Raw genomic sequence first — 16,896 nt, forward strand, 5'->3', positions numbered from 1 at the left:
AACAGTGTTTTATGTAGCAGAGCACTGTTGAGTAACATTGCTCAGTTATTCAAATTTATGATGTTCTCTTTTTTTCTTCCTATCTTTTTTAGTACTCTAAAATTTATGTTCCATTTACTCATGTACACATGTGAAGAGTATTTCTGCTGGTATATTTGCAGACCTTTAATAAAAAGTGAGCTTAAGCTCCGACTCGATTTTCAGTACAAATTCTTGAGCTCACTTCATCAGTGCAAAAATTGAGTCTGAGCTTATGCTCACTTTTTATGCATGAGGCACAATATATTCCGTGGATCAAAATGCCTACATTTTTATACCAGAACGCGCTTGTGCACAAGGATATGGATAACTTTGCTCACAGAACGGGTTTTTGTAAGAGCCAGAACGAATCGAGATAGATATACATAGACAAATGTATACATAAATGCTCAGAATGAAAAAAAGAAATCGATTAAGCAGTGACTGTCTATCTGTCCGCCTGTGCACACGACGATAGCTCGAGTAAAAATTGAGACATCTTAGTGTAGCTTGGTACGTGTACTTTTTTTGAGCGTAGGACTGATGGTATTGAAAATAGTGAAAATCGGACAATAACCACGCCTACCTCCCATATAACGGTACCTCCCATACCAAGAAATACGAATTTTAGTAAATATTCACTCGAGCTTATTCACTCAAAATTGATACTTGCAATGATTTTTACGCGGAAAATAAGAATATTATAAATTTTTGTAAAATGGGCGTAGCCCCACCTACTTATGGTGAATGTGTTAATCTCGATAACGGCTTCACCAAATTCTCCCAACCTTGTCACAGTTGTTGCCACACCTTTATCCAATATAATGGTAATTTAGATAAGTATGGAATCTTCGATAAATCAGCAAATACTAAAGCGAATTTATTCCAGATTTGTTTGCAATAAAACTTTAGCAAGAAATACGTTTATAATAAATTTTTAAAAAATTTTTTACTGTTGAAGTTTTTTGAAACGGAGGTAAAACCACCCCTGCCTACCATGTAGCGGTAGTTCTCAGAAATTTGAAAAAAAAAAACTATATTTAATACCTGCGCCGCCGGGTATTTAATGTTTGGCTTCGCCCGAACTTAGATTTTTTTACTGGTTATATGTATTGTTTTATTTACGTGCATACATTTCACGCCTAAACAATAAGATACCGCATTGCAGTATGATTCACCTCAAAAATACTCTTAAAAATCTTTAAGGGAAATAACAACAATGTAGATGCGCCTCTGTAACAATACCTGAATGGTTGCGCTCCTGCGATTGTTACTTTTATATTCCATTGATGCAACAAGATTTAAGTCACAAGGTTTTAGTCTAAGCTTCTATTTATGTATTGTTATCAAGATGCTTTTGTTAAAGAATCACGAACCTCGACCAGGTTGTTGAAAACTATGAATGAGTTGCTGCTTTTATGTACGTGAGTTTTTGAAAGAACTCACGCCCACAATTTTATTGACACCGACACATTTTTTTACCAACATTCTCACTTTTGTTCTCCCAGTTGTCAACTGGATAAGGTTGCTCTTCTTTCTATTAAGTTTTACTGTCGCATACAAAAAACCGGTCAAAATTAATTTATGTGTTTTTTACTATTCAGTAATAAAATAAAAAATTATACTTAATTATAATTAGGGATTTATAGAATAAAAATTACTAATAATACATATCTTAGGACCATTTTCGTGAACTACATACTAAGTTATATTCAGTTAATATAAGACCACAAAAATATTTCCAGAAAGACATGAAAGGCGTTGGTATTTCTAGAACATATCGAACCCTAACCGCCAAAATAACGTAAGCGACATTTTTTTCAAAATTTTCTTTTTGATGCAGAAATGCATCTAAATGCTCTAGGAATATTTCTGCATCAAAAAGAAAATTTAGAAAAAAATGTCGCTTACGTTATTTTGGCGGTTAGGGCTCGATATTTAGGCCGACGAGTTCAGATATGCACTTCTTTTAGACCGGCTCTTGATTGCGAGTAACTGGATTTGTGCAGAACTTTATGTTGTTAGAGTTTTGATGAATTTAAAAACAATGCAGTAAATTGTTCTATGGAGACAAACGCTTTCGCCGAAGCCGATTAGAGAGTATTATTGTCCAGTTTCATAGTCCTTCAAAGAATCTTCCGACGACTTTAAAATTAAAAGGTATGCAATTCAGTAATACGGCTTTCCCACGACGGCACCCCAATTACGTATTTCGCTCTCTCATTCGTAATTCGCACTCCAAATACCCTTCGAATCAAGTAATTCGAGCGAATTACCTCATTTGTTGGTAATTCAGAGCCAATTACTATGCGAATTACGAACCATTCGCTGCCGTCTATAATTTTAATGGGAAATTTATCGAGACCAGTTCACAAATAAAAACTGGCACTTTGTCTGAGTACTAAAAGTAAAGTTACTAAAAGTGTACATCACAAATCTAATACAGAAATTTATATATTTTAGCAATAACTTACATTTTGCATCAAGTTTGTAACGAAGAAAAAACAAACAAAACACAGAGAATTAGGAATGTGCCCGTGTGAATGGGGTAATTCGCGATCGTAATTGGGGGAGCGAACAAAGTAATTTACGTGGGAAAGTGGTATAAATCTAGGTACCCAGATCCGATGATAGCTGTTGATTTTCTTGTACACTTTTCGGCATTCGTTTTCTCATATTTTTAAGAAGTGAACTAATCTTTAAAGTGAACTAAAAAATCCAGCTCTAATACAAACACTTTTGTACGTTATACGTTGTAGGCTTGAGTATGCGTCCTTTGTCTGGTCTCCATACTACGCGTTTCATATTACCAGGATGTGACGTATACAGAAGAAACAAATAATAAAATAACTTGCGCTTTTCGGACTCTATCCCCGCCTATGGGTCAAGATGCCTATTGATAAACCTAAAATCCCTGCAGAATAGGAGAATACTTAATACCTTCTTTGTCTTTCATTTTCGATGTAGTACGTGGTGGTGTTGACTGTCCCGTACTCCTTGCGAGGATTGTGTTTTTTTTTGACATTCCTGCCAGACCTCTTCAGTCTCCCGAGTTTTTCTATATTGGAAGTTTTGTTTGGGGTGTATTTCTTGTATTTCTTCAGAATTCATAATGATTACCGTCCCTATTTACGTACTTGATTATGGAAATTTAAAACTACCAACCGACAATTCAGCCTCACTCGTATCACATTTGCTTATGTATGTACATATGTATGTACATATCGACATTTAAAGCAAGTTAGAATATGCTGTCACGATTGTCAAATCCACACGGAATTGCGAACAATGACAAAAGAAAAATATTCTTAGATACGAGAACCCAAATTAGGTTGTCATTGTCCCCAGCAACCAATCAACACAAATTGTGACCTAGCAAAGCTGCCACATTTTAAATTTTTTCTAACGCATGCACGTCAACTTCTAAGAGATTGAAATGCACAGAAAAACTACAAATGCATGGATATACTACATACATATGGAAGTATGGACCTATGTACATATGTATGTATGTATTGTATCGTTACTTTAACATAGAAAAGCCCTATCTAAAAATTTTGTTTCTTTACGGAGTAATAAAATATAATAAAAATAATAATTATTTAAGAATGTACATAAATTATTTTATGTTGTAGTTGATATTTTTAAAAACGAGTAGGCGCTTAGTGAGTTATCGGCAGACTTTTTTACAATACTGGATTTCAGAAGAAAATAAGTTAGGGCCTTTCTATATTAGGGTAACGATATATAAGAGTACGATGAGCGAACGAAAAGGAAATTGAAAGAAATTGAAAAAAAAATATAGGCCCCTATTATGAGTTGCATTCGATTTTCGACTGTGGTCGAAAGTGCTGAGCGAACGAATTTTCATTTGGTATTATGGCGCTCATTCGATGAAGAATTGCGCTATTGTGAATTTCGCTCGTTTAGGTTGTTCACAATAGTATATTTTTCACCGCTGAGAAGCTTTGTTTACAAATCGAGCAAACCAAATAGTGTGCTTATACATATTTATGTAAATTTGTGCAAATTAAAATGAAATAAAAAAGAAAGCAAGTTTATAAAAACGTGGTAAAAATTAGTACAACGAAGTTCTGGGGTTCAACGATTCGTCAGAGGATGAGAGTTTAGTGGACTGACCACGACTAGTAAATGTTTAAGAGAGTTTAAGTGTAGTCTTTACAATATATTTTGACATAAAATATATTTAAGAAATTTGTCTACAGATTTCCTAAAAACTTCCGACTGTCTAAAGAGGCGTTTGTGAGCCAAATCTATTTAAAATATTTTAAAACTATCCACAGCTCTATGATTTGTTCTCAGAGATCGTGCCAACTGAGTATTTCGTTAATGTATGTATGTATGTATGTATATGCATATAGACGAATACGAGAAATAGTCAATCCAAATCGCAAAAAATTCATGCAATTCGAATTCTCTCATTATACCCGAGCGCACTTGTGCACAAGGGTATATTAATTTTGTTCACATAACGGTTGTTTGTAACAGACAAAACGAATCGAGATAGATATAGACAAATGTATACATAAATGCACAGAATGAATAGAGAAATCGATTAAGCGCTGACTGTCTGTCCGTCCGTCTATCCGTCCGTCCGTGTACACGATAACTCGAGCAAAAATTGAGATATCTCAACGAAATTTGGTATGTAGGTTTCTGCTAATCCAAGGTAGATTGGTATTGAAAATGGGCGAAATCGGGCAGTAACCACGCCCACTTCCCAAATAATGGTAATTTCCATAAATACGAAAACTGCGATATTTTAGTAACTACTGAAGATTATTCACTCAAAATTGATATTTGTAATAATTTTCAGACGAAAAATAAGAATATTATAAATTTTTGGAAAATGGGCGTAGCCACGCCCACTTATGGTTACATGTGTATATCTTGGTAACCGCTGCACAAATTTCTTCCAAACTGCGCACAGTTGTTGGTCTTGGCACAGCATACTAAATGGCCGAAAATTTAAAAAATCGGACAATAACCACGCCCACATCCCATATAACGGTAATTTAGAGAAATACAAAATCTTCGATAAATCAGTAAATATTAAAGCTAATTTATTCAAAATTGATGCTTGCAACAATTCTTTACCAAGAAATGCGTTTATGGTAAAATTTTGGAAAATGGGCGTGGCACCGCCCACTTATGATCACATATAAGTATATCGGTAACCGTTCTACCAATTTGTACCAAACTCGGTATGGTTATTGTGCTTGCCACATATAAGAAAAACGTTGAAAATTATTGAAATCGGACTAAAATTACGGCCGCTTTTCATATAACGGTAAATTTCAGAAATGCTTGAAACTTCAATATTTCGAAATTGAAGGACGCTAATTTACTCAAAATTGATACACCCCGGCTTACCATCTAGCGGAAGGTTTCGGAAAGGTGAAAAAACATATATTTAATACTTGCGCCGGGTATTTTATGTTCGACTAGACTTTCTTACTTGTTAAACCCGTATTTATGGTCCTATTTGGTTCAAATTTGGCGTATATAGTTGAAACATAATAAATCATAGATTTCCAAAAAATTCACCACGAATTGGCGCTGGAATCAAAATATATATATGTAATTCTCATGCCCTCTTGGAGGGTTGAGTGTAACATCAACAAAATGTGGCACCGTGCACGGACACATTTTTTTTTTGGAAGAAACGAGATCACCAGTAATTCCTAAACAAGTCAAATCCCCCTTTCTATTTGCTCTTCCAGTTTTAGGTACGTAAATGTAAACAAAAATGCAATTTTTATTAATTAAACACATTTAACGGCAAAATGCATTTGTCTGTCTTTGCCTGTGTGGATACTAAATAATACTGGTGGCCAGCAACACGATGCTTGCAGGTGGCGTTTAACAATCGAGCAATAACAACGCCGAGACATGTATGTATGTAGAGTCAGTCATAAACGGAATTTCAAATAAATAATCGAAGCTATGCCAGCTGGCGCCAACTGTGAAGCATCGCAAACTCGCAATTAACCATCGAAAATAGTCGACCGGTAAGTCGACCAAGCACGGCTGACAAAAAGTCTTCTCAAAAGTAGCCACTACCATAAAGAGCAATTATGGCTTAGCATAAATTGGACCGCGCTTAAAATAAGCAAACAAATAGCGTTTTGATGTTTTGCAGCTGATCGGCATCCAGAGTGTTGAAGGCTGGTTGGTAAGTTCATTGACGTGTATGTACATATGTATGTATGTACTCGTATAAAGTAGTTTGGGATGCTTGATGTAGGGCACTTTTTATTCAATGATACTAGGGTTATACAATGAAGATTGACTTTTTTTAAAATTTACATTTAAATTTGATTAATCATCGAGATCCAAAATAAAATACATCCAGTTCAACGAAAGTAAGTATCTAAGTGACTACGACAGTTTACATATTCAAATTTTAATTACAAATCATCATTTTCAATTCGGTGATGAAAATAACTGTCGGTGAAGGAATTGGGATTCACTTGGCATTTCCAGCTGGCGACAGTTGGCACAGAAGAAAGAAGAAGAAGCTGTGCTTTGTTGAACACGGTCAAAATGGCTTAGACGGTTACAGCGCCAAAAACCAGAAGACAAATTTTGATAGTGGTCATCCCAGTTTCGGTCATAGATATGTATTGCAACATAATTATATGTAATTGTAACAGCCCACTTATTTTCCCCTGGGGGGAATAAATTTTGGTGGGTGTGAGTAGAAAATGATTTCGCGAATTGCAGTCCCCCGCTGGCAAACTCAGTGCGCTTTTTCTGCAGAGTTAATATAACACACATACATATGTAAGTATATTTAGAGTACTTACATACCAGATTTGTAAATCGTCGATTAACCAGGTACCATAAATAAAATGTCACTATGTATTTTCGTGTTGTATGTATATATGGTTGTACTTTAGCATCACTTATTTGTCACTGCGGTTTTTATTGCTCCTCCTGCACAAACTCAAATTATTGCAAATATTACTTAAAATACATATGTACATACATATGTATTAAGCCTTTTGTTGCAACTGGAATACCAATTGATTATTTTATTCAAGGCAAACGTTTCTTAATTACTAAATTTCGCGAATATCTCTTGCAGATTTTTGATATAAGAAAACTGAGCTGCTGTCACGTATTTTAAGAGTTTTGTAATTACAAAAATAATCAACGCATTTATTAAAAAATATTTTATTGCAATTACATGCATTGCATTATTAGACAAGCGCCATTGCCTTGAGTATAGAAGATAATTTATTTATTTACCACACAGCCGGTTTGTGGCAATTTTTTTATGAAATATGTGTGCACATTGTCGATCGCGGTTTAGTTTAACAGACATATGCAATTCGCACTTAGCCTTCACTTTTTTTGTTTTGTTTATTTTTTGCACAACGTGGATGAAGCTTAAACCAAGCAAGCGATTAACGAAAGATTGCTTAAAACCCCATGCCGGTGCGTGGCGAAACGGACACTCCGAACGACCTGTCGACTTGCAATGCTCGATGCGTATTAATTCAAAACAACGCAGCTGTGAGTGCGAGATCCACAAAAGTCTTATTTTGCTCACAAAAATGCACACAGACCGACACCACAACCAGTGTTGCCACACATGGACTTTTCCTACCAAAATTGGTAGGTTTTTTTTCATTTGATAGGTTGGTAAGCTAGATTGGATTTTGGTAGGTTTCGCGACAAAAATAGTTATTACCGAAAAATTTTAAATATGTATCTCCAAACTTTTTAGCAACCGGCGACCACATATATTACTATATTATTGCCAATATACAATATGAGCATCCATATATCGACACCTGAGTGTAAGATCGACCTATCTTAGCAGCCAGTTCGAAACGCCCCATTTCAGAAAACTTTTCAAGACCGCCCTATTTCGGAATTTGGTGGAAGAACATTCTATCTCAGAATTGGATTGAAAAACGCTTGGACTCACGGTTGTGGACAACTGTAAAACTCTTTTGAAGCACCTGGGAGCCCGCAATAGGGTAATGCTGTGGTGGGTTCCGGGACATGAACATTTTGAATGCAAAGAAAGGGCTGGCTGTCTCGTAAAGCGTGAAGCCCAAATGCACATGAATAATGCTGAGCCTACCTGAGGTGCATATAAAGGATAATCTGCACAACTACATAGGAGCTGGGAAGAATCTCAGATTGCTGCCCACTAGGGGAAATCAAAGGGAATGAGATAATGAAAGAGATCTATAACTCCTTCCAAGAGCAACTCCGAAAACCTCCTTAACTTAGCCGGGAGGATCTTAGAACTCTTACTGGTTGCCTGACAGGACACTGCAAGTTAAGGTACCATTTGAATAAAATGTGACTTAGTGCAGGCTTTGTGGGCTGGTGGAGGAAACCCCAGAGCATATTCTATGTGACTGCCCACGTATCATCAGAAGCAGACTGATACACCTTGGGGAACTATTGTCTGCTCCATCCAAAATTTATAACTAGGTGCCTTCCAAAGTGCTCAACTTCTTAAATAACTTAAGGTTGGAGTGATTACAATTAAAGTTCAGTACAATAGATCTTCTTAGGTCAAATAAATTTTTTGTTGGTTTTGGTAGGAGAAAAAATTTGTCCGTGGCAACACTGACCACAACCCAAACAAGTATCTGCCTATGATCTGAATAGATGAGCGACTAAAGCAGTATAAACATTGGAGCAAATACATTTATGTACATTGGAGATACCGACCCACTGTTTTACCGTCACATAAGGTTTGCTGCTGACAACTCTACATGCTTACTTATGTATAAAAACATAGCGGTAACGTGTTCCAGAACGCATTGCCTTCCCAATTTGTCAAACGACTTCGTAACGACGTCGTTTTCGACTCGTTCTGGTGAACAATTCGTTCGCCGGCGAAGTTCTCCAACGACTCGTCGGCGAACTCGCCGTCGGATGAAAAGCCCAGCTCGCCGGCCGGCCGTAAAAACGACTCGCCGGAGAACCGAAAAAAAACAATATACTAGCGAACTGAAAACGATGCTCAAAATCTTTAACAAAAACCATACAAATCCAATTTCTAATTGTATGCAATATTTAATAAAACAAATCAAAAGCAGATAAGTTCTACTATATATTTTTCCTACCAATCGCAAATTATTGGACAGTACTTTTAACACAACCTACTTTAAACTCTCTCAAAAAATTTACTTAGAACTTGATTTCAAAACGTAAAAAAGGGTAATAAAAATGCATTTAAAGCTTTAATTTGTTATTTTTTGGTTAATTCAAGATTTTTACAAATGTCTTATCCACACGTTTGTTAGTTTTATAAAGAAAATAATTTTCCCACTGAGGTTCAGTTTCCCATGGAACCTCCCAATACAGTTCAAGTCCGGTGTACGAGATCAAGGCCTTCGCATTTGTCAGCCAAAAGGGTAAAAAAGCATAATGCGACAAAAAAGATAAATAGGGATAGGACATTTTACCAAGTTTTGGCTAATAATGTTTTGTTAATTCAATGTTTATAGTTCTTTATGAAAGCATAGTTCGTTATCTAACACAAATCATGCAAGTCCAAATTTCAAACATCTTTCAAAAATTAGGAAAATTCTACCAATTTTCATCAAAATTTCGAGTTTTTTATTTAGATTGCCGTTGATTTTTGGGAACTTTTTCGTTGAAGGTGTTTCTCATTTCGAACATACTTCGTATGCATATATGTAGACGAACGTACAACTATTTCCGATAGTACCGCGATAGTGACCACCGTTCATCGATAGTGGTGACAAATTGAAACTATCGATAGAGCCATCGATAGTTTTGCAGCTCTAATGAGTGAGGACGTACAATTTTAAGTTTAATTAAATATGTATGTATGTACATACCGATTTTTAAGTAAGATCTAAATACCTAAATGCAAACATACATATGTATGAAAAAAAACTGATTTATAAAAATTTTTATTAATTTTAATCTTTTAAGACGATCTGTATTTTCTGTTTTCAATTTATTATACATAAGTATGTACTTATCTAGGCATTTTACATTAGTTCTCTGTAAGGCATTCTTTGTTCGCTTCTCTGGATTCTGTTTATCCATGCGTTCTCCCTTCGTACGAAGGTAAGGGCTTACGACCAATGACATGTCCATGTTAAAATAATGCCTCCCTCCTTCAAGCGAATGGGTAAGCGATTCCCATCGCCTAATTCGATTCCATTTTAATTTCTATGGCAATCGTGTTTTTTGTTGGGTACATACTTTGTTATTTTTAACCGAAAATCAGCTATTTATTCACACGCAGCTTGTTTCAAAATATACCATATAAATATAACCAGCGGTTGCAGCTAATAAAAAGCTTTATTTTCCATTCTGGGGTAAGTATTTAAGTACGCTGCAAACAGAAAGAGCACGTGCGAGTTTAAGGGCCGCCAAACTCAAGATATGGATGCACATGCACCTATTGTATGTTTGTATGCGCATACATACCCTGCAGGGAAACCGCGGACTAGTGAATCAAAAGGAACTAGATCTCCACCAGTCCAAAATCGGCGAAAAGTGGTACTTTTAAAAAACTATTTTTTTTCAGTTTTTTCACTAGAAATCTATATCTAAAGTGACGAATTTAGAAATGGTTCGGAACTATAGAAAAAGGGATGCAGCGGGGGGCAATTGACACTTCCTAGGACATCGCCATGTTAAATTCGCCAGTTGCTTGCATGCAAAAGAGATTTATCGCGAACCAGTACTGGGTCTAAATGTACTAGAAGCGCACCAGTTCAGAACTAGAGATTTTCCCCACAGGGTATGTAAGGATGTATGTATGTATAAAGATATCTACTCAGAAATGTGTTGTTGCAGCATTACATACATACCCAGTACGGCATGGATCAACCAATTACTTCAGAAAAAGTAATTTATTTCTGTTTATTTAGCAAGTAACTTTTAATTGATGTATAATCTCACCTATCAGCCTCCTTGAGATAAATCAAATGCTTACACTTTTGATACCTCTGCAAATACATAATTCATTATGAGTTGAAAAATTATCAAACTTTGGGCAATCAACTACTTCAGCATTTAATACTAAGTAATTTGAAATTGTTTGAAAAGACATCTACAAAAGAAACATATTGACTTTGAAGTGCTGATAAGCCAAATGCAAAACTGGTTGAACATCGGATATTTAAACTAGTTTCTTTCCGTGCTGGGTACATTCTTACAAGGTACATATGTACATACATACCAGGGATGTTGCGAACATTTGCATTCGCATTCGGTATTTAATGTACGAGAAGCGTTTAATAAATATGTATGTAACCCTATTTGCCGCCATGGTCGGGTAGATGCGCACTACCGCATCCCGTACATTCAGGGTTCGAGCCCGTTGTTCGAGCAACATTCAAACAAAAAGGCAAGCAATGGCAATTTTCCGATGGACTTTCTGCCGTAAAAAACTCATTTAAAACCATTTTCCATTCGGAGGCGGTGTAAAACTTCAAGGCGCACGCCACAAATCGGAGAAAAAGCTAGGTCCTTACCAGTGCCGGAATGTAGGATACGTATCTAAATACCTAGTTCTTAACAAGCCTCCGTACATTTTTTATTACAGCGAAGTTATTTATTGTTGTGGTTTGAAGTTCTTTTGTACACTTTGTACTAATTTTCGTCGCCGACGGTGAGTCAACTTTACAAAATAAGCAGCACCATAACAAGAAAGTCAACAACTGCAACCAGCAACCAGCAATCAACTATCAAACAAACAAGAAGTTGCCAACAAAACTCATAATCATTAAACTCATCATCGTTATTATTGTTTAGCTTTTTAGATTGCGTATCTGAACTTTCAACTTTCAGATTCTTTGCATAGAGTATTGTTGCTTGTTGGTTGTATGTATTTGCTGCTATTGAGTGGCTATTAACAGTCTTCATTGTTAGAGTTCGAGTGAATGGGCACATATCTGTATGTAACTATGTACATAAGGGTGTTCCAAAAATACACGGGTGAATCAACTTTTTCGAATTTTTACGCTGCCATAGCCAGGACTGAAGAAAATATCGAAAATAAGGAGATCCGTATTTTTTAGTTTGAAATCGGTTAATATTGTATTGAAATTTTACGAAAATTTTTTATTTTCCCAATGTAAAATATGTATGTACAATATATATGTATGTTGGCGGGTGAACGAATAAAACACGTATTTTTAGCCGTAGTACGTAGACTTGGCTTAAGATTCAACGATTTCAATGGTTTGTTACATTTGCGCTAATATCTAAGGTTTTACATATTAGGAACAGTGTTGCCGTTTTTACTCCGATTCACTTCTGTTTCGAGCAGTGTTGCCAGGTCGTCAGTCTGGTTTTCAAAAATCGTCATATGCATGTAAAAGTTGTCAGCATATAAAAAATTTTAGTAAACAGAACCAGGAAGCGCTTTTGTTTATTTTTTTTCATTTTATTCTAGCTTCTGATTGCTATACATAAAAAATAAAAAGTTTAATTTTTTTATGGATTTTAAAAATTCGCATAAATGGTTTCGAGACTCACACTTCGACACTTCCGATTTTGGCATGAACACCTCCATTTGGTACGAAATATTTAGATGTGCAATTTCTTTTTGAAAATGGCACTATTGATTACTGACTCTTCGCACGAATGATAGAATTGGCAGTGCTCATGTTGGTGCATAGATAACATAAATAGCATGATTGGATAATTTTCTTTTGTTGTTTTTTCATGTGTGTTTATGCTATCTATGCACCATTGCTAGACAGTATGCAACGGATCGAGAAGACCCCTACTTTTAGTGTAGTGTTAACATTGAGAGCGGCTTCACTTGCAAAAGGCGCGTCTTAGAAAGAACCTAGGTGAAATTGATGGCAAGGTAAGTTAAACTTATGGAAAATGTACAACAGCATCAAATGACAACAACAGCATTAAAAGGTAAGCTTTACGAATTAGGACTTAATACGAGTGCTCACGAAAAATAAGAAGATCGCATCGTTACCTTAATTCACAAAGGCCCAACTTACTTCATACAAATATACCAGTTCAACTTTTTTGACAACTGACGATGACGGCAACGGTGTCGGTGAGGCAATAGACGTTGTGTACTTCCGCTTTTAAGGCCTGTATGCAGCTCTCAAGAAAAGCAAAAACTCCATATAAAATGACGTACAAGAAATGGCTAAGACATTTTCTTGAGTCAAATTTCCTTAAGGCAGTACGCAGCTCTTAAGAAATTTACTACGATTTCTACTACGGTTTTCTAAAGTTTTTTGTGAAAAAAGAGCACAAGGCAACCCAGGTTTGCAACAGAAATATATGCCCGTTCCATTATTTCTTGAGGAAAGAGTGAGGCAACAGGCTGTGAAGTATCAAAAATGTCAAAATTCCTTGGACACACACACGAAATAATGGCAAATTTTTCTTGACCGTTTTCTTGAGAGCTGCATACAGGCCTTTAGTGCGAACAATTTGACAGAAAGAGCGCTCATGTCAGCGACTGAGAAACATACATCCGCAAGGTTGCATTTTATGGTACAAATATAAGAGACTAAATAGTTAAGTCTGCACAGACTTATTGCGCACCAACAATATATGTACATATGTATGTGGAAAACTTCAAAGCCCTGGTGGCACGATTAAATATCTGCCGATTTCAAAATAAACATACAGTTCTCTTCACTTTCGATATTCTTCAGTTCCGGGGGCTTATTGGGAAAAACTTTGGACCACCCTAATGTGCATACATTACATATTATATAGTCTCATGTATACATGTGTAATTATGTATGTGTGTACATACAAATGTTAAATTTGACAACAAACGTTAACACTCACGGAGAATTTGTTCCAACTAATTTAAAATAAACGTTAGTTAATTAGGAGGCATGTTAATGCCTTGTAAGCGGATATTGTTGACAATAATTGCATGCAACTAGGTTGCAAAAGATCCCCGATAGGAACGTGAAAGGTGCATATTAAGTTTGTACATATATATGTATGTATGTACATTAGGGCTGGTATTTCATACCTGGCGCTAGCGAATTGCCTAACAATCGGTAATGCATGGTCGTCTATTTGAATTTGAATTAATTTATGAACCAAGGAGTTACATTAGTAAATTAAGATTGTGTTCTTTTTTAGTACAACAAAAATTGGTACGTATGAAGAGGACATAAAATACATTAGAAATAGAGACCGAAAATAACTGGTCCACATTAAACACGTTGTAACTTTTTCTATCAGTAAGCTATTACATTTTACTTTTTGTGATATATCACTGAGACAACGATTTATGTGAGAGATGTTACGGTTAATTACTGTGAGAAATCTAATAGCGAACGAAAATAAAAATCAGCCGAAGTCATTTATGTAAAAGTTTTTGTTGAAAAGATCAGTTAGTAATATTTATTATGGTACAAAAAAAAATATTTTATGAAACATTGTAAGCCAAAATTATATTTATTGAATACTAAGTTTTAAGTATTTTCACAGCACTCGCAACAAAGTATACAAGCATGATAAAAACATAGCAAGGTATAACCGTTCTCTCAATTTGTCGGCCATGATTTTTTTTTTGAAGTTTGCCAACATTTTAAAATCATATAAAAGTGAAAACAAAAAATTGAAATTGTTCGAAATTGTTGTTGCTTGAGATTGAAAATGAAAATGTGTGTGTGAGTTTGTGAGTAAATTTAAAAATTAACTTGTTTGGAAACGTCAAGAATTTTAAAAGTGACTCTCAGCGGTTCTACCTTACTATATTTTTATCATGTATACAAGTATTTAGTTTGATTTACCTAAGGAAACTCCACTTACAAAAGTACTTAGAGAGTTTGGCTTCACTACATACTGGAAACAAAAGTGCTAAGTACTTAATAAGTGCTACTTATGACTTGACTAAATACTAAATACTTGATACTTAGTAAGAAAAGCGTATTAATAAAGAATTTTAAGATATTCGGTACTATTTCGGGTCGTTGGACTACTTCGGAATTTTCGGATCTTTGGGACTACTTCGGAATTTTCGGGGCTAGTTCGTGATTTTCGTGATTATTTCAGGATTGTCGAACTTCTCCGGATTATTTCGGGGCATTTGGGCCTATATCAGGAATTTTGGGATTTTCGGGATCCTCGGGACTATTTCGTGAGTTTCGGATATAAAATTAGCTGAGCTGAGGTGAGTTCAAGTGAGTTGAGTTGAGGTAAGGTCAGTAGATGTGAGTGATTTAAAGTGAAATGAGTTGAAGTGAGGAGACCTGAGACGAGTAAGGTATAGTAACCCAGTGGACAAATGTAATGTATAGTAATTAGGGCTGTGCGATTAATTGATTGTTCATAATTTTAATTAATCATAAAGTAAATAACCTAATTATTCGATTAATTGGAAATTATGACTACTCAGAAGTTCAGTTACTCGAGTAATCAAGATTTTGATTAACCAAAAACAAAAAAATTTGAGAAATTTGCTTTATGATTAATCAACGTTATGAGTAAAATGAGTAATCAGCATTTCAAAGTACTCTTTACATATAAAGTAGTTGAAGTTCCTTGATACTTTGAAAACAACGTTTCTGCTTTCAAAAATTAAAACAAATTTTTTTTTTAATACAGAGTGTAAAAAAGAAAATAAGCATTTTCCAAAGCAAACTCTTTTAACGAGCAAAATTAATTTTTTTGAGTAATTATATTTCAAGTAACTCGATTAATCATCGTTTTGGGTAATCACAATTTTGATTACTCGAGTAATTGATTAACCGAATAACTGATTAACCAACTTGATCGAGTAATCGAATAATCGCACAGCCCTAATAGTAATCGAAAAAATAATCAGTAAAACAAACCTTTTCCCATTCGAAAATGCATTTTTCCCCCCAGGGCGAAAAAAAAAAAAAAAAAATACATAAATACATAAATACATAGTATCGAGAAATGAATGTTTTTTAATATGAAATTTTTGAATACATTAGAACGCTGATTATATACATAGTTAGCAGTAATATTATCGAGAACGCATAAGAAATACATTATATTATTTATCACTCATGTAATGCAAGGTATTTATTAGTATTTGGCCATCCACTAAGTACATCATGTAATTCTTTATTGGAAGTATTTCGCATGTCTAAAATACCAGAGTATTTAGCGCCTGCTACTCTAGTATATAACAACTCCTAAATACCTGTGTTTTATTAGTTGATTATTTAGACAACCCCAAACGCTAAGTATGTATATTAGTACTTTAACAAAAAAAGTAATAGAATATATTGCGAGTTTTATGATTACTTTTATTTAATTTGCCTCTTAGTGCAGTCGAAATGGAGTTCTAACTTCTAATATTTAGTATTTATGAAAAATAGAGAATGTAGATTTTTAGGGATTTTTATGAGTTAACAAAATGGACAGAAAAGAAAATACATTTAGACGTCGACACATTTAAATACGTTTTGGACCTTAAAAATGATTTAGACTTCAAATGCACGGAATTGGAAGACAAGTATTTAGAACGCATGCCCGACGATTGGAATTTGGAAATGTGCTCTGACCAATTCACATAAAAGGCGATCCCGCCATACGCGCCAAATACCGCGGGATCAGCCTTCTAAGCATAGGTTACCAGGGTCTTATCGAGTGTATTGTGTGGAAGACTGAAGCCCACCGTCAACGAACGGATTGGGCCTTATCAGTGCGACTTGGAAAATCTATTCATATAATCATATTTAGATCAGGTATTTGCAATACGCCAAATCTTGGAAAAGACGAACGAATGAGGTGAACGAGGATAAAACGAAGTATCTCCTGTCATCACACACTGAGCAAAAAATCAACCAAAAATTGGATAATATTACCAAACTCAAATCAATCAATGTGATTTTTTGTTAATATTAACAATGCCTTGGT

The 16,896-nt window shown here is 35.1% G+C and overlaps 1 protein-coding gene across 8 annotated transcripts in view; it reads right to left on the minus strand.

The window, feature by feature from the left end:
- Epac (Exchange protein directly activated by cAMP) overlaps window positions 1-16,896 on the minus strand; it is an 87,617-nt gene that overhangs the window by 49,151 nt on the left and 21,570 nt on the right. The window contains exons 1-2 of one of the 8 annotated variants that reach the window (XM_017612312.1): window positions 7,065-7,526; window positions 6,948-6,978 (exon numbers count right to left, since the gene is read on the minus strand). The exons of 3 other annotated variants lie outside the window; for them this stretch is intronic. The gene's annotated coding sequence lies outside the window, so the exon portion shown is untranslated. 4 more of the 8 variants (XM_017612314.1, XM_017612313.1, XM_017612317.1 and 1 more) reach the window with 4 other exon arrangements.

Source organism: Rhagoletis zephyria, unplaced genomic scaffold (assembly GCF_001687245.7).
Source record: "Rhagoletis zephyria isolate East Lansing unplaced genomic scaffold, Rhagoletis_zephyria_1.1 Rzeph_scaffold_00522, whole genome shotgun sequence".
NCBI lineage: Eukaryota > Metazoa > Arthropoda > Insecta > Diptera > Tephritidae > Rhagoletis > Rhagoletis zephyria.